This window comes from Furipterus horrens, unplaced genomic scaffold (genome assembly GCF_987537825.1).
Source record: "Furipterus horrens unplaced genomic scaffold, mFurHor1.1.pri manual_scaffold_17, whole genome shotgun sequence".
Lineage (NCBI taxonomy): Eukaryota > Metazoa > Chordata > Mammalia > Chiroptera > Furipteridae > Furipterus > Furipterus horrens.
Genome location: NW_028327187.1, coordinates 64,517,692 through 64,536,062, shown reverse-complemented (window position 1 = coordinate 64,536,062; position 18,371 = coordinate 64,517,692). Strand labels below are relative to the sequence as shown.

The 18,371-nt window shown below is 38.3% G+C and overlaps 1 protein-coding gene and 1 pseudogene across 2 annotated transcripts in view; both read left to right on the top strand.

Moving 5' to 3' along the window:
* DIAPH2 (diaphanous related formin 2) overlaps positions 1–18,371 on the top strand; it is a 1,048,823-nt gene that overhangs the window by 895,503 nt on the left and 134,949 nt on the right. The gene's annotated exons all lie outside the window — the stretch shown is intronic.
* Positions 16,963–17,675, top strand: LOC149991140 (peptidyl-prolyl cis-trans isomerase A pseudogene; annotated as a pseudogene).

Here is an 18,371-nt window from a genome sequence, read left to right as displayed (position 1 = left end):
TACCATTTTACACCAGTCAGAATGGCCATCATCAACAAATCAACAAACAACAAGTGCTGGCGAGGATGTGGAGAAACGGGAACCCTACTGCACTGTTGGTGGGAATGCAGACTGGTGCAGCCACTATGGAGAACAGTATGGAATTACCTCAAAAGATTAAAAATAGAACTGCCTTTTGAACCAGCGACTCCAATACTAGGATTATACCTAAAGAATCTTGAAACACCAATTCAAAAGAACTTATGCACCCCTATGTTCATTGCAGCACTGTTTACAATAGCTAAGTGCTGGAAACAACCTAAGTGCCCATCTGTAGATGAGTGGATCAAAAAACTGTGGTACATTTACACAATGGAATACTATGCAGCAGAGAGAAAGAAGGAACTCCTGCCATTTGCGACAACATGGATGGAACTGGAGAGAATTATGCTTAGTGAAATAAGCCAGGCAAAGAAAGAAAAATACCATATGATATCACCTAATACAGGAAACTAAAGAACAACACAAACAAAGGAACTAAATAGAACAAAGCAGAATAGCAGTCAATAGGGGGGAGGGGGGAGGCAGAGAAGGGGGATAAGTAAGGGAAGGGTTTAGTCAAAGAACCCGTATAAATGACTCATGGACATGGACAACGGGGAGGGATATGATTGTGGGAGAGGGGGTGGGTTGGGTGGGGGAGAGAAATTGGGGGAAAAGGGGACAACTGTAATTGAAAAACCAAAAAAAAAAAAAAAATTGTAGCTTTACTTTGTGTTGTTCGAACACAACACATTAGAACTGAAGAAAAATATAATGTCATCTACATCTTTCATTCTGAGTGAAATATCCATATTTTCTTATTAATTCCAATCTGTTTAGAGACAAGGCATATCACATTAACGTGGAGACTGAGAAAGTCATGTGCAAATTTTGGTTTAAATCATGCAATATATATAGTACCTGTAATTGACTATGGTGTTTTGATTTAGTTATAAAAAGTATCTGTACTTTTCATGTGAAGTCAAGTGTAGTGATTTAACATGTGAGTATTGTGAAAGTGTAAGTTTATACTTAAACCACACCCATTAGCCAAGTTTTTTCATAGTGTCAAAGTTTAGTTTGTGCTTGTGAGAGAAGTGAAATAGCAAATATATCAACCCTCTAAGCTAAAGTCCATTTTTGTTGTCATTGTGTGCAGTCCATGTCTGCATCTTGCCTAATCTTAATTCAATGGTATGTCTCCTGGGTCTGAGCACTGAAAATTTTTAATTCAACCAATATTTAAGAGCTTAAAAAGTGCTTTTGCACAGGACTTGTACTATGCCATACAACTTAAAAAAAAAAAAAAACTGGGCTGTAGAAGTACTTTTTCAATTAAATGAGTAGTACTATTTTAAAAACATATCCCTTTCAAATCAAATAATTCATTATATTACAAAAAGTTATGCAAGTGGCTCATCTGTATAGTGTTCAGAAGATAAATCAAATAATTACTGAATTTAAGTACTTTAAGACTTCAACTATCATGTGAGATCATATTTCTCTATAAATGTCTCATTGAAATCTCGCATTGACTTGTGTGTATATTTGACCACTGAAGTAAAGTGATGGACTATTGTATAATTTAAATTTAATGCCTGGGTAATGGGCACTTTTCCAATTACGGGTCTTCATGAAATTTCCAGTGAAAAGCACTACATCATAAATGACAAAAGCTCAGTTCTCTAGACATAAGTCAGTGATAAGTGGAAGAGTGACTCTTCTAGCTACCCATTTGTGCAGTTTTCCAAAGTTAGCTTGCATCTTAACTTTCTTACAAGGAGAGACATTTCCCAAGAGTTCATCTATTGGTATTATTGCAGTTGTAGCATGATCCCCAAACAAGCATGATGTGCATACACCTAAAGCATTCAATTCATAATACTTTTTGCTAGTGGAGCCAAAAATGGTATTCCACTGTTATACTCTCTGAACATAGCAATTATAATGCATTATTTATGAAATTTTATTCTTCTTTCAAAATTCCAAAGAAAATGTAACATTCTACTGTCTTTGAATCTCTAGTTATGTAAATTTGTTTACGTGAATTTATGACACATTACTTGGTTTCTCAGTAGCTCTGTTTTGAAGTTGATGATACTAAAATTTGTGTTAATCCACATGTAGGCATATAGGTGTACTTGAAATCACCTAATTTGAAATTGCAGTTCTTAGAGTTAGCTCTTAGAAATGCAATTATATAAAAAATATCTTGAGTGAAATATTGAATAAATTATTAGAAACATAGTTAATTTTTCCATATAACCCCAAATAGCAGGCTTGGAAAGTGGTGCTTTTCTACCTTAATTTAAAATCTTGTACATTTTATGGGTAAGAAGCAAACTTATCCCTATGTTAGGCAACTCAGATTAAATGCTAGTGCCATTAATTCAGGAAAACTAGGCTCAAGTTGTGATGATTTAATGCTGGTTAAAAAATAACAAGGTAAGCAAATTCTTGGTTCATTACTGTGATTTTCTCTCTTTTTTTTCAGATGTTTCTTGTTTTGTTAAATCTTCAGTTAGGTTATTATAGAATGTCATGGGACCTCCTTGTTCTTTAACTACAGTGGTTGGTGGTTTTAAATTTTATTCCAGTAATCATTTTTTAAATATCACACTTTTTCTGGAAAAGGAGAAAGGAAAGAAGACCTTTGACTTACAGTGACTTGCAAGCTATTCCAATAATAGGTTGCATCTAAAGTAGGCAATACAGCCTTTTTTTTCTTCAGTCATTACTCATTAATATTCCATATATCATTTTTAAAACAGGAAAAAATGAACCATGTATTTAAGTTCCCTTATCTATGGCATATCTGTAATTCCTGAGTCCTTCTTCCTGCGCTCTAGCCTTTTTGGAAGCTACTTTTCTCCGCGATTAGTTTGTGGTCATTAGAGAATTACAAAAAGCAGACAGCACAGCCAAGAGAGCATGTCTGCCTTGCCTTTCTCCTGGGAAGGTGTTTCTTCCCGAGATATCTGAAACTTGACTTATACCCATGCCCTAGGAAAAGAAAGGTCAGAGAGTCATTTTGCTTTCTGGGAGGCTTCAGAGATCAAGACAAAGGAGAGAAGGAAATGTCTTGGCATCTACTCCAGAACTGTGCTTGACCGCTAAACTTTCTAATCCCTCTATGGCACATCATGAACACTGAAAGTATACCTCGTACATGAAAGCAAAATACTAACCATTGCAGGGTTTCTTTAAAATTATGTACTTTATTTATTTCCTTTGCATGTTGTTTCCCCAGTTAACTTTAGGAGCCCTGGACAACTTAGTTAAACTCTCCAGGCCTCAACGGCCTCATCTATAAAACAAGTGGTTTAGAATGGATGATTTTTTAAAGTATATTTTATTATATATGATTTATGATTATGTTGTTACATTAGTCCCAAATTTTTTTTCTCTTTGCTCCCCTCCAACCAATATCACCCTTCCCTCCAGCAATCCCAGTCCCCTCAATTCATGTCCATGCGTCATGCATATAAGTTCTTTGGCTTCCCTCTTTCCAAAATTATTCTTAACTTCCCCATGTTTATTTTGTACTGACCAATTATGCTTCCTAATCCCTGCACCATTTCCTCATTTATCCCCCTTCCCCCTCCTATCCGATAACTCTCCAAATAATCTCCATACCTATGATTATGCTCCTATTCAGGTTTGCTTAGTTGGATTTTGTTTCTATTTTTTAGATTCAGTTGTTGATTGTGAGTTTGTTGTCATTTTTTAAAATATGTTTTATTGCTTATACTGTTACAGTTGTCCCAATTTCCCTTCCTTCTGCTACCCTCCACCTAGTGACCCCGCTCCCTCCAGTTGTTCCCCCCTTTTAGTCCATATCCATTAGTTGTGCATATAGTTCTTTTCAACCTCTTCCTGTCTACTCCATTCCCTCCTACTATGCTTCTTAATTCCTGTACCCTCTCCCTCCCTTACCCCCTTACCCCTCCCTGATGACATCCCCCCAATATGTTCCCCATACCTATAGTTCTTTTTCTACTCTCGTTGCCTATTTAGTTTGCCTTTGTTTTGATTCCCTAGCCTCTGTTGTTGGTTGTTGTGATGTAGTTTTCATTTTAATGTTCATAGTTTTGATCCTCCTTTTTCTAAACCAGTCCCTTTAACATCTCATATAACAGTGGTTTGGATCTAATGAACTCTTTCAGTTTTATTTTGTCCTGGAAGCACTTTCTCTGCCCTTCTATTCTGAATGACAATTTGCTGGATAGAGTATTCCTGGCTGTAGGTTTTGGATTTCATTACTTTGAATATTACTTGCCAGTCCCTTCTTGCCTGCAGGGTCTCCCTCGAGAAGTCAGCTGATAGTCTAATTGGGACCCCTTTGTACATGATTCTTTTCTTCTCTCTTGCTGCTTTTAAGATTCTCTCTTTATCTTTAATTTTTGACATTTAGATTCTAATGTGTCTTGGAGTGTTTCTCCCTGGTTCCAGTTTTTCTGGAACTCTCTGTGCTTCCTGGCCCTGTAAGTCTATCTCCTTCCCCAAGTTTGGGAAGTTCTGCTTTATTATATTTTCACTTAATTTTCCAATTTCTGGTTCTTCTTCGCACTCTGGCAATCCTATAATTCGTATGTTCAATCTCTTATAGCTGCCCCAGAGGTTTCTGATCCTCTCCTCACTTTCCTTGCTTCCTGTTTCCTCTTTCTGCACTGGTTGACTGTTTGTTCCTTCCATATGTTCCAGTTTGTTGATTTGATCCCTGGATTTTATTTCCTCACCACTTGTATGGGTTTTTGTTCTTTTCAGTATGAATGACTTTCAATCCTTTCTCATCTTGTTCCAAATCTTTTGTTAATTCTGTAAACCACCTAATAACTATAGCTTTGAATTGAGCCTCTGATAGATTTCTTATTTGTTCATCTGTCAGATTCTTCATCTGTTGCCTGGTGAGCTGCGTCACCGGGATTTCTATAGTTGTCTGCCTCATTTTGACAGATCTGTGTTTTGCTTTGCTTCTGGGGCAGAGTATAGGGGCCGTAGCCTGTGTACTCATCACAACCCGGTGACTGGCAGCAATCCGCAGCCTCTTTTGCCACGCTGTGGCGCTTTGTTGTCATTACCCAGTGACTGGTGGCAATCCGCAACCTATTTCGTGGCACTGTGGTGCTTTGTGTGGGGGTAGGGGTCCAAGATGGATTCCTGTCGTTATTCTCTGCTGGGAGACTGGGATCCATCCTCCCGCCCCCTGGGCCTCACCGTCTGAGGCAATGCGGTGGCTGCTTTTCCCAGTGTTGGGGTCGGAAGCTGCTGTGGCTCGACTGCAGCTGGGATTGCTCTCCCTGCCGCTGTCCCTGGTGCTACCGCAAACAGCACCACCCACTTTCACTCCTCCTACCTGTCCAACGAGCGCCGCTGGTTTATAAATTCATATCTTGGGCTTCCGTGTAGTTTTATTTTCTGGAATTTCTAGTTATCTTTTGTTTTGAGGTAGTCGTATTCCTTTCTAGTTGTAGAGGGAGACCAAGCATGTCAGTCTAATCCTCCACCATGGCCGGATTTCTCTTGTAATTTTAATGTTCATAATTTTGACCTTCTTTTCTTAAGTAAGTCCCTTTGACATTTTATATAATAATGGCTTGGTGATGATGAACTTCTTTAGCTTTACCTTGTCTGGGAAGCACTTCATCTGCCCTCCCATTCTAAATGATAGCTTTGCTGGATAGAGTAATCTTGGTTGTAGATTCTTGCTTTTCATCACATTAAATACTTGCTAGGCTCTTCTTGTCTGCAAAGTTTTTTTTGAGAAATCAGCTGATAGTCTTATAGGCACCCCTTTGTAGGTAACTCTCTGCTTTTCTCTTGCTGCTTTTAAGATTCTCTCTATATCTTGAACTTTAGGCATTTTAATTTTAATGTGTCTTGGTGTGGTCCTTCTTGGGTCTAGCTTATTTGGGACTCTCTGTGCTTCCTGGGCTTATATGTCTATTTCCTTCGCCAAATTTCAGAAATTTTCCTTCATTATTTTTTCACATAAGGTTTCAATTTCTTGCTCTTCCTCTTCTCCTTCTGACATCCCTATGATTTGGATGTTGGCATGTTTAAAGTTGTCCCAGAGGTTCCTAAGCCTCTCCTCATTTTTTTCAATTCTTGTTTCCTCATTCTGTACTGGTTGACTGTTTTCTTTTTTTTCTTTCTTATGTTCCAAATCTTGATCTGAACCCCGGTTTCCTTCCCTTCACCGCTGGTTTTGTGTGGATATTCCTTCATTTCATTTAGCATAACCTTCACTTCTTCCCTTATGCGTTTGCCATTAAGCATATCTGTCAAGCCTGTGAACATCTTTATCACCAGTGTTTTGAACTCTGTATCTGTTAGGTTGGCTATCTCCCCATTGCTTAGTTCTCCCACTGGAACCTTGATCCGTTCCCTCTTTTGGGCCATATTTTTCTGTCTCCTCATCTTGTCAGGCTCCTGTGTTTGTTTGCCTCTGTGTCTTAGGTAGAGCTGTTGTACCTGTTACGTTGTAAAAGGCGGAGCATTAGGTATTAGTATGGACGACCTGTTTCACCATATTTTGGCGCTGTATGTGGGGGAGGTGTTTGAGAGGGAACGATGCCGCTTGTTCAGCACTGGTCCCTTTTCCAGGCACATCTTCCACATCCATATGGGACTGGTGCCCCTCTAACTATTGCGCTGGCCATTGTTCCCAGAGTGGGTGGGTCTGTGGACATTCTAGGACCCCGAGGGCCCTTTAAACAAGCGGACTCTGCTGAGAGACCCACAGTTTCTGCATCCACCCCAACCCCCACTGGTTTTCACAATCAGAAGTAATGAGGCTTTATTTACCCTGGCACTGGAACCATGAGCTGTGCAGTCTTGTCTGGTGCTGGGGATTGCTCCCCAGGTGTCCCTCCTGACTTTTCAAAATCTGTGGCTGCACTTCCCACTGGCCTGCTGCCGCCGCCAGCACCACACCACATCCTCTCTGCCCCCGATCCACCCCTGCTAGCTGTCTGGATGAGTTTTTCTTTTTTATATCTTTGTTTGTTGGACTTCCATGTGGCTTGATTTTCTGGAACTTCTGGTTGTCTCTAGTTTTGAGGTAGTTGTATCCTTTCCTAGTTGTGGAGGGAAATGCAGCGTGTCTGTATAAGCCTCCATTTTGGCCAGAAGTCAGAGTGGATGATCTTTATGTTCCCTTCCATTGTGAACTTTCTATGCTGTGAAACCTCAAGGCTGTAAACTATATGAAAGTAGGAGTCAATTTTTTAAACATTTTTTATCTCCCCACAGGGCCTAATGTAACTTTGAGTTCACTATCTTGCTCCTGGTATGTGAAGTAGAGAATATATTTTGAAGACAGCTCTAATATGTACTGAATTAGATTAGAAATTAGACATTCCTTTTTAATTGAAAATCAGGTTATTTATTAGGTGTATGTGTCATATGAATTTGAATGAAATTGACCATTATGATCTGTTTTGGAGCACCTCAGAATTCCTTAAGAGATCAGGAACTGTTTTATAAAAACTCTAATCAGCCTGAACTAGAATGTTACTTGTTATAGCTGCTACTGGTCCCTTAAAAGCCACCTTTGACTCAGCAATTCATACCATCAAGCCTAAAGGTAATCTACAGAAATACTATTTCGTAGAGTTACCATTCATTTACTGATATACCTTTTTCTACCTTATGAAGGTTTCCTTTGTTTGTCTTTAGTTAACCATTTGTGCAATTAAGTACTAAAGATCTTTGAGCTCAAAAATAATTTTTCAGAGAATAAAAAATGAATATGTCAGTTTAAGCTGTTTACTTGCCCATTGAGAATCGCATCTCTCCTATTCTCTACTTATGAAAACCTCATTCATGCTTCAACCATGCATAGCACAGATCTCATTTACCTCATGATGGCACTTTAACCACCCTATTTTGAAGTAATCCCCTTCCCACAATTACATCATTTTTGCTTTCCATGTAATTCCTTTAATGGTTAGCAAATAGTATCCTTTATTATCATTTTGTTTTTATATATGTGTTAGTTATCTGATCAATGAGGTTGTTCCTAGGAGATGGGAATTATAATTAACATTATTTTGTATCCCTAGTCCACACATGCAATACACAAAGAGCAGTACATACATAAAGTAAATTGTGATGAGTACTTTTCAATTATGGTAGAATAATTATGAGAATTTACAACTTAATTAAATTAATAGGTTCTAGGTATAGCCTTACACAACTCATTATTATGTAGCTAAGTCAAGACAATCTATATTCTAAGATTCTGGCACAAAATTTCTAGTTAATAGTCATTGGCATAATCTGTTCTCTTGCCTGTTATTTGCAAGTTATGTTATTGCTTTTTACTCATTTTTAAAAGTAATATTTATAAATGTCACTGATAAAAGTAAGGCATCATTGGCTAATGAAAAGAATTGCTGCCAGTTTCAGAAAAGATACTAAAGCACCATAGTATTCTAGAAATTGCAGACCTCCTCACAAAAGTGATGGATTAATGACCACATAACAGCATTATGAAAGTTTGTTATAGTTTTCTTAAACCAGTCTCTCTCTTTATGGCATTATCGGTCTTTTTAAACAGCTAGGATATAATAACATTTTAAAAATTAAAGTATTTCACATAACCAAAAAATTGATATGAAATGAACAACATTAACCACAAAACCATTGAAGTTTCAAATACTAGAGTGAGCAAGGATTTTAAACAGGCCAAATGAATAAGGATGCAGCACTGTTTTGCTTCTTCAGATGCAGTAGTAATCAGGCTCAGAGTTTAGCTGGAAGGAATATAATAAAAATAATGGCTCCTAGTACCATTTTTTTCTTGTGACTCTGACTCACAAAAGTGAAGCTTTTATTTGAAGATTTGATACCACGCAGCTGCAGAAAGCAGAGGAGAGAATTTGGCCAGCTAGCTGGACCCTCTCAAACATTCATGAGAGAGGGTGAGATTGAGAGGGAGAGACACGGAGACATTGAGACAGGTAGAAAAGAAGGAGGGAAGGGGACTACAGAAAAGAGAGAGAGAGAGAGAGAGAGAGAGAGAGAGAGAGAGAGAGATTTACATTACCAATGACAAATCAAAGCTGAAAGTTTGCAGTGCTTGTCATCACTGCTGTTCAGATTTAGAAAGCAGACTGCTGTGATAATTGATTTGATGGTCCAGCCTGAATGGAAGCACTTCTGGGCATAGCAGGCCTCAGAGACACCAAAATAAAAGAAAAGGTGGGAATGAAATAATGTACTACTTTATCCTCAGAGGCATGTGGCCCAGTTTTTTAAGAACAGCAAAACATGATCTGGGGTGAGGAGAGTAGAATGGAGAGGAAATCTAAATAACTTAGTAATAAATACAAAAATGACTATGTAGCTCCAGTCAGATAAAAATAGGCATTCAAACTGAGACAAAGAGAGGACATGTTTTACTTACAGGTGAATAATTGGGGAGTGTGGTGGAAATAATCTGCTTTTTAACAGACTCTCTCCTTGGGAATATCTTCTCTGCTGTTCTTTTGTATAGGGACAAAAATAATTCCTTTTCTACAAAGCCTTTTAATTTTTTTAAGTTTTTTTCATACTAGATTAATAGTTCAGAACAGAAGAAGAAAGCAACAATTGAGACTGCAAAGCTGTATATGTGCCTGGATTATCTAAATGTCATTGAATTTATTTCCATGAAGCCAAAGGTAATAATGAAGCTTGTCCTTAGATTTGAGTGGAGGGTGGTGTTCCAGCTGATAGGAGTAAGTTGGGAGATTGAAGTGCATATTGAAGGGGTAGAAAGAGAAAGATTTTATTAAGTACTTAATTCACTGCCTGAACTCTTAATCACAACTACCATTTGGATTGTGTACCCCGTCATCAACTGAAAGACCTAAACAAAACTAGATAAAAGACACATCTGACAAAACACAAGTTTTAATTAGAAAGCATTTGTCTTTTGAGAAAAATATAATTATTTGTGTTCAAAAGTAGCTCAATCCTTGATTTTTGTTCCCCTTCTCTCTTTTCTTCCCTGTCTCCCTTCCTTTCTCCTTTCTTCTCCTGCTTACCTAGCTGCCTGCCTTCACTTAAACCTACAGTGAAAACCTGTTGCCTGGCCTCATTGACTCAGATCAAATCTATTTCATACATATGTAGCCATTATGCAAATATCAATACCCTCATATCACATCACATCACATCACAATTTAAGCTCCCTTGGTAAGTTTCTCAGTTACAGTGAAAGAGTGAGCATAGTGAGTTGAAAAGAAGAAAGAAAAACAACCTCCAATATATGACTTGTTTTAAAAAGACTTATGAAGTTAATACAGAAAAAGCAATGTTAGCTATGTCAAAATAATGTATGTCAGTATTTCTCAAAGTCTATAAAAAAATCATCAGCATGAAAACTACCTGGGGAGCTTATTAAAATTAGATTCTCAGACCCCACCCCAAATCTACTGAATCGCAGTGTATGGCACCCAGGAAATCATATTTTAACAAGGTCCCAATATCATTCTTTTAAAAAATATATATTATTTTATTTTATTGTTGTTCATTTATAGTTGTCTCAATTTCTCCCCCATTGTTCTCCCCTTCCCTGCCCACCCCTCACTGACACAGTCAATCCACACACTGTTGTTCATGTCCATGGGTCCTTTATACTGGTTCCTTGACTAGACCCTTCCCCTTCTTCCCCCAAAATCTATCCCCCCTCCCCTCTAGTCACTGTCGGTTTCTTCCTTATTTCCATGCCTCTGGTTCTATTTTGCTCCTTCCTGTGTTTTGTTCATTAGGTTCCACTTATAGGTGAGATCATATGGTACTTGTCACATCACTACCTGGCTAATTTCACTTAGGATAATACTCTTCATTTCAATTCATGCCATCATGAAGGACAGGACTTCCTTTTTTCTTTCTGCTTTTGTGTAAGTATACCAGTTTTTTGATCCACTCATTTACTGATGGGCACTTAGGCTATTTCCAGCACTTAGCTATTGTAAATAGTGCTGCTATGAACGTTGGGGTGCATAGGTTCTTTTGAATTGGTGTTTCAAGATGCTTAGGGTATAATTCCAGCAGTGGGGTCACTGGGACAAAAGGCAGTTCAATTTTTAGTTTTTTGAGGAAATCCCATACTGTTTTCCATAGTGGCTGCACCAGTCTGCATTCCCACCAACAGTGCACTAGGGTTTCCTTTTCTCCCACATCCTCACCAGCACTTGTTTGTTGATTTGTTTGTGATGGCCATTCTGACAGGTGTGAGGTAGTATCTCATTGTGGTTTTAATTTGCATCTCTCTGATGGCTAGTGATGTTGAGCATCCTTTCATATGCCTATAGGCCCTCTGTATGTCCTCCTTGGATAAGTGTCTGTTCAAGTACTTTGCCCATTTTTAGTTGGATTGTTTGTCTTCCTGGTGTTGAGTCGTATATGTTGTTTATATTGGAGATCAAATCCTTGTCGGATGTATCACTGGCAAATATGTTTTCCGATACAATTTGTTCCCTTTTCATTTTGCTGATTTTCTTTTTTTTTTTGGTTATTCAATTACAGTTGTCCCATTTTTCCCCCATTGCTCCCCCCTCCCAGCGCAACCCTTCTCCCACAATTATATCCCTCCCCGTTGTCCATGTCCATGAGTCATTCATATACATTCCTTGACAAGACCCTTCCCTTACTTATCCCCCTTCTCTCCCTCCCCTCTACCCCCTACTGACTACTATTCTAGTCTTTGCCTATTTAGTTCGTTTGTTTGTGTTGCTCTTTAGTTTCCTGTATTGGGTGATATCATATGGTATTTTGCTTTCTTTGCCTGGCTTATTTCACTAAGCATAATTCTCTCCAGTTCCATCCATGTTGTCGCAAATGGCAGGAGTTCCTTCTTTCTTTCTGCTACATAGTATTCCATTGTGTAGATGTACCACCGTTTTTTGATCCACTCATCTACAGATGGGCACTTAGGCTGTTTCCAGCACTTAGCTATTGTAAACAGGGCTGCTATGAACATAGGGGTGCATAAGTTTTTTGAATTAGGGTTTTAGGATTTTTCGGGTATAATCCTAGCAGTGGAATCACTGGTTCAAATGGCAGTTCCATTTTTAGTTTTTTGAGGTAATGCCATACTGTTTTCCATAGTGGTTGCACCAGTCTGCATTCCCACCAACAGTGCAGTAGGGTTCCTGTTTCTCCACATCCTCGCCAGCATTTATTGTTTGTTGATTTGTTGATGATGGCCATTCTGACAGGTGTAAGGTGGTGTCTCATTGTGGTTTTTACTTGCATCTCTCTGATGGCCAATGATGTTGAGCATTTTTTCATGTGCCTATGGATCTTCTGTATATCCTCTTCGGAGAAGTGTTTGTTCAGGTCCTTAACCCATTTTTTAATTGAGTTGTTTGTTTTCTTGATGTTGAGTTGTATAAGCTCTTTATATATTTTGGAGATCAGTCCCCTGTCTGTGATATCATTGGCAAATACGTTTTCCCATATGGTTGGTATCCTTTTCATCTTGCTGATGTTTTCTTTTAATGAGCAGAAACTTTTTAGTTTGATGCAGTCCCATTTGTTAATTTTTTCCTTTATTTCTCTTGCCTTAGGAGATGTATCCGTGAAGATATTGTTACATGTAATATCTGAAATTCTCCTGCCTATGTTTCCCTCTAGGACTTTTATGGTATCACAGCTTACATTTAAGTCTTTAATCCATCTTGAGTTTATTCTCGTGTGTGGTGTAAGTTGGTGGTCTAGTTTCATTTTTTTGCACGTCCCTGTCCAGTTCTCCCAGCACCATTTGTTAAAGAGGCTCTTCTCACTCCATTTTATGTTCCTTCCTCCTTTATCAAAGATTAGTTGACCATAGAGGCCTGGGTTTATTTCTGGGCTTTCAATTCTGTTCCACTGATCTATATGTCTGTTCTTATGGCAGTACCAGACTGTTTTGATCACAGTGGCTTTGTAGTATTGTTTGATGTCTGGTATCGTGATTCCTCCTGCTGTGTTCTTCTGTTTCAAGATTGCTTTTGCTATTCGGGGTCTTTTTTGGTTCCATATGAATTTTTGGAGTATTTGTTCTAGGTCAGTGAAATATGTCATTGGTATTTTAATAGGGATTGCATTGAATCTTAAATTGCTTTGGGTAATATGGCTATTTTGATGATGTTGATTCTTCCCATCCAAGAACATGGTATTTGCTTCCATTTATTTGTATCTTCCTTAATTTCTTTCTTCAATGTTGCATAATTTTCAGTGTACAGGTCTTTTATCTCTTCGGTTAAGTTTATTCCTAGCTACTTTATTTTTCTTGTTGCTATAGTAAATGGTATTTTCTTTTTTGCTTCTGTCTCTGATATTTTATTGTTGGTATACAGAAATGCCTTAGATTTCTGTATATTTATTTTGTACCCTGCTATTTTGCCAAATTCACTTATTATATCAAGTAGTCTTTTAGTGGATTTTATAGGGTTTTCTAGGTAGACTATCATGTTGTCTGCAAATGGTGATAGTTTTACTTCCTCTTTCCCAATTTGAATGCCTTTTATTTCGTTGTCTTGTCTGATTGCTGTGGCTAGGACTTCCAACACTATGTTGAATAGAAGTGGGGAGAGTGGACAGCCTTGTCTAGTTCCTGATTTCAGGGGGAATGCTTTCAGTTTTTGTCCATTGAGTATGATGTTGGCTTCAGGATTCTCATATATAGCCTTAATGATGTTAAGGTATGCTCCCTCTATTCCCATTTTGCTGAGTGTTTTCAACATAAATGGCTGTTGTACTTTATCAAATGCTTTCTCTGCATCTATAGATATGACCATGTGATTTTTGTCTTTCATTTTGTTTAGATGATGTATTATATTTATTGATTTGCGAATATTAAACCATCCTTGCATCCCTGGGATGAATCCGACTTGATCATGGTGTATGATCTTTTCGATGCATTGTTGGATCCTGTTTGCCAAAATTTTATTGACGATTTTAGCATCTATGTTCATCAGTGATATTCGCCTGTAGTTTTCTTTCTTTGTTGTGTCTTGACCTGGTTTTGGGATTAGGGTAATACTGGCTTCATAGAAAGAGTTTGGGATTTTTCCCTCTTCTTGGATTTCTTGCAATAGTTTGAGGAGGGTAGGAGTTAGTTATTCGCTAAATGTTTTGGAAAATTCACCTGTGAAGCCATACGATCCAGGGCTTTTGTGTGCAGGGAGATTTTTGATTACTGTTTCAATTTCCTTCTTTGCTATTGGTCTGTTGAGACTTTCTACTTCTTCTTGATTCAGTTTTGGAAGGTTATGTTTCTAGAAATCTGTCCATTTCAACTAGGTTGTCAAATTTCTTGCCATAGAGTTGTTTGTAGTAATTTCTTATAATTGTTTGTATTTCTGAGGTATCAGTCGTGATTTCTCCTCTTTCATTTCTGATTTTGTTTATTTGGGTCTTCTCTCTTTTTTTCTTAATGAGCCTGGCTAGAGGCTTGTGAATTTGGTTTATTTTTTCAAAGAACCAGCTCCTAGTTTTGTTGATTTTTTGGATTGTTCGTTTAATTTCTATGTCGTTTAATTCTGCTTTGATCTTGATGATTTCCTTTCTTCTTTTTGCCCTAGGCTTTGTTTGTTGTTGCTGTTCTAGTTCTTGTAGCTTTATGGTTAGGTTTTTTATTTGAGATTCTTCTAGCCTTTTCAGATATGCCTGTATTGCTATGAACTTCCCTCTTAGGACTGCTTTTGCTGTGTCCCATAGGTTTTGGGCTGTTGTGTGTTCATTGTCATTAGTTTCTAGAAATTTCTTGATATCCTCTTTGATGTCATTGTTAACCCATTCGTTAAGAGCGTGTTATTCATTCTCCATGAGTTTGGGTGTCTTTGAGTTTTTTCCCTGAGATTGATTTTTAGTTTCAAGGCATTGTGGTCTGAAAAGATGCTTGATACGATTTCAATTTTCTTGAATTTGTTGAAGCTTGTTTTGTGTCTTATTATTTGGTCTATCTTTGAAAATGTCCCATGTGCCTTTGAAAATAATGTATATTTTGCTTATTTGGGGTGAAAAGTTCTATATATATCAGTTAAGTCCATGTGGTTTAGTGTGTTGTTCAATGCCTGTATATCCTTGGTGTTTCTTTGCTTCGATGATCTGTCTATTGTTGATAATGGAGTGTTGAAGTCCCCTACTATGAGTGTGTTGTTGTTGATATCCTTCTTGTGGTCTTCTAGTATTTGCTTTATGTATTTGGGTGCTCCTATGTTGGGTGCATATATGTTTATCAGTGTTATATCTTCTTGATGAATCGTTCCTTTAAGTATTATGAAATGTCCTTCTTTGTCTATTTTTATTGCCCTTGCTTTGAAATCTGTTTTGTCTGATATGAGGACTGCTACCCCAGCTTTTTTTTCAGGTCCATTTGCTTGAAATATTTTTTTATATCCCTTTACTTTCAGTCTATGTAAATCTTTTGTTTTGAGGTGTGTTTCTTGTAGACAGCAAATATGTGGGTCCTGTTTTCTTATCCATTCCGTTACCCTATGTCTTTTAATGAGAGCATTGAATCCATTTACATTTAAGGTTATTATTGACATGTATTTATTCATTTCCCTTTTGTATCTCTCTTCCTCTACTCTCTTTTTGTTTTTTCTCTTCCTTTTTCTTAGAATATTCCCTTTAGCATCTCTTGCAATGCTGGTTTTGTGGAGATGTATTCTTTTAGTCTTCCTTTGTCTGAGAAGCTCCTTATTTCACCTTCTATTTTGAATGAGAACCTTGCTTGGTAGAATATTCTTAGTTGTAGGCCTTTTTTTTTCATTGCTTGAAATATTTTTGACCATTCCCTTCTGGCTTGTAATGTTTCTGTTGAGAAATCGGTCGATAGCCTTATTGGAGCTCCCTTGTAAGTTATTTGCTGTTTTTCTCTTGCTGCTTTTAGGGTTCTCTCTTTGTCTTGGAATGTTGCCATTTTAACTATGATGTGCCTTGGAGTGGGTTTCTGGGGGTTCCTCTTTATTGGAACTGTCAGTGCTTCTTGGACTTGCAAAACTTTTTCTCTCATCAGGTTCGGAAAATTTTCTGTCAGTATTTCTCCTATCAGTTTTTCAATTCCGTGCTCCTTTTCTTCTCCCTCTCTTATTCCTATGATCCTGATATGATTTTTTTAATACTATTCTGTAATTCCCTTACATCTTGTTCATCTTTTTTCATTTTGCTGTATCATTTGAGAATTATTACCTACATTATCCTCTAACTCACTAATCCGATCCTCTGCTTTTTTTAGTCTGCTTTTGACTGATTCTACTGTGTTTTTCAGTTCAGAGATTGCATTCTTCATTTCTTCCTGGTTCTTGTTGATAGTTTCTATGTCTTTTTTTATGCTGGTGTAGTTCTCTGCAAGTTCCCTGTAATTTTCTTGGAGCTGTTGGTAACTTCCTTGGAGGTCGTCATAGTTGTTTTTGAGGTTTTCGAGCATATTGAGCTTCTTCACCACTGTAGTTTTGAATTCCATGTCTGACATTTGGGCTATGTCTATTCCATCTACCTCTCTTTCTGGGGATTCCTCTTTTCTTTTCATTGAGAGGTTGTATCTGCATCTTACCATGTTTGATTCTTCTTGTTTGTTTTTGTTATTTGGATTTGTCTGCTTTGCCTTCCCACCTTTGTGGTATGAGATTTTTAATGGTAGATCTGGGGGTTTCAGTGGTGCAGTCTCTTTGATCTCCTGAGCCTGATGTTCTTGGGGTACCTTTTATGTCGTTTGTTTATGCTGTCTGGTTATATTTCAGATCTTTTTGTGAGGATATTCCTTCTGGCTTGTTGATTGAGAATCACTCTATCCATTTTATCTTGAATTCTTTTGTGGAGATGCTGTTAAAAACATAAACACACAGCCCCAGCAGGAGACCCGCACCCTCAAAAATATCCCCCACCCTCTATCCTGCTATCATCAGCCAACGAGCCAGTATTAATATAAATGTAGAGGCCTTGCAGACGCCACCGCCGCCGCCCCGGATATTCCCGCATCCAGCCATGGTCAACCCCACTGTGTTCTTCGACATCGCTGCCGACGGCGAGCCCTTGGGCCGCGTCTCCTTCGAGCTGTTTGCAGACAAAGTCCCAAAGACGGCAGAAAACTTTCGTGTTCTGAGCACCGGGGAGAAAGGATTTGGTTATAAAGGTTCCTGCTTTCACAGAATTATTCCGGGATTTATGTGCCAGGGTGGGGACTTCACACGCCACAATGGCACAGGCGGCAAGTCCATCTACGGGGAGAAATTCGATGATGAGAATTTCATCCTGAAGCACACAGGTCCTGGCATCTTGTCCATGGCAAATGCTGGACCCAACACAAACGGTTCCCAGTTCTTCATCTGCACGGCCAAGACCGAGTGGCTGGATGGCAAGCATGTGGTCTTCGGCCAGGTGAAAGATGGCATGGGTGTCGCGACAGCCATGGAGCGCTATGGGTCCAGGAATGGCAAGACCAGCAAGAAGATTACCATTACTGACTGTGGACAACTCTAATACATTTGACGTGGGTTTTATTTTAACCACCAGACCATTCCTTCTGTAGCTCAGGAGAGCACCCCTTCACCCCTCTCTGCTTGGAAATGTTCTGTAATCTTCGTGCTCTCGCCGCAGTTCATTGGGTTCCATATTTTCCTTACCCCTTCCAAGTCTAGCTGGATTGCAGAGTTAAGTTTATGTTTATGAAATAAAAACTAATCAACAATTGTCAAAAAAAATATATAAATGTAGAGAGATTAGAGCTTTTACACTATAGGAAGAATAGATAAGAGTTGTTTTAGTGAAGGAGAATATGATTTTTGAGAGAGGGGATAATAGGTTAATAATAGTTGAGACTGTGCAAGACAGTAGGTAATATTTATGTTGTATATTAATAACTATAGAAAAAAAAGGGGGGAAGAGTGCAGAATATAGTAGGAAAGTGGAATTATATAGTATTGGATTTATATGGTAGTTATAGTCTATTTATTTAGAGTGAAAGGGAGGCTAAACTAGGCCCACAAACAAATAAACAACAATTGAAGAAGAGGGATAAGAAGGAAAGATTATATAAAACAGATTAGAGATATAGTTTGTTTTTTCCTCCTTCCTTCCCCTCCTTCCTCCTCCCCTCCTCTTTCAGGAAGAAAAGAAAAAGGAAAAAGGGAAAAAGAAAAAAGAAAGGAATGTTTTTACTCAGTTCAACCTTCTTGTGTCGTCTTCTTTTTCTGCGTCCACAGCTGGTCTAATGTGATGGGTCAGAGATTCCTATTCCTTGCAGCAGTAGTGTGTGCGAGGTGGCCGGCAGGGTGCAATGCAAGGCAGCCAAGAGCCCACCTCAGGTCTGCCATGCCGTGCTCCAGGAAAGCAGGCCACGCCGTGCTCTGGGGAAGCTGGCGAGGTGT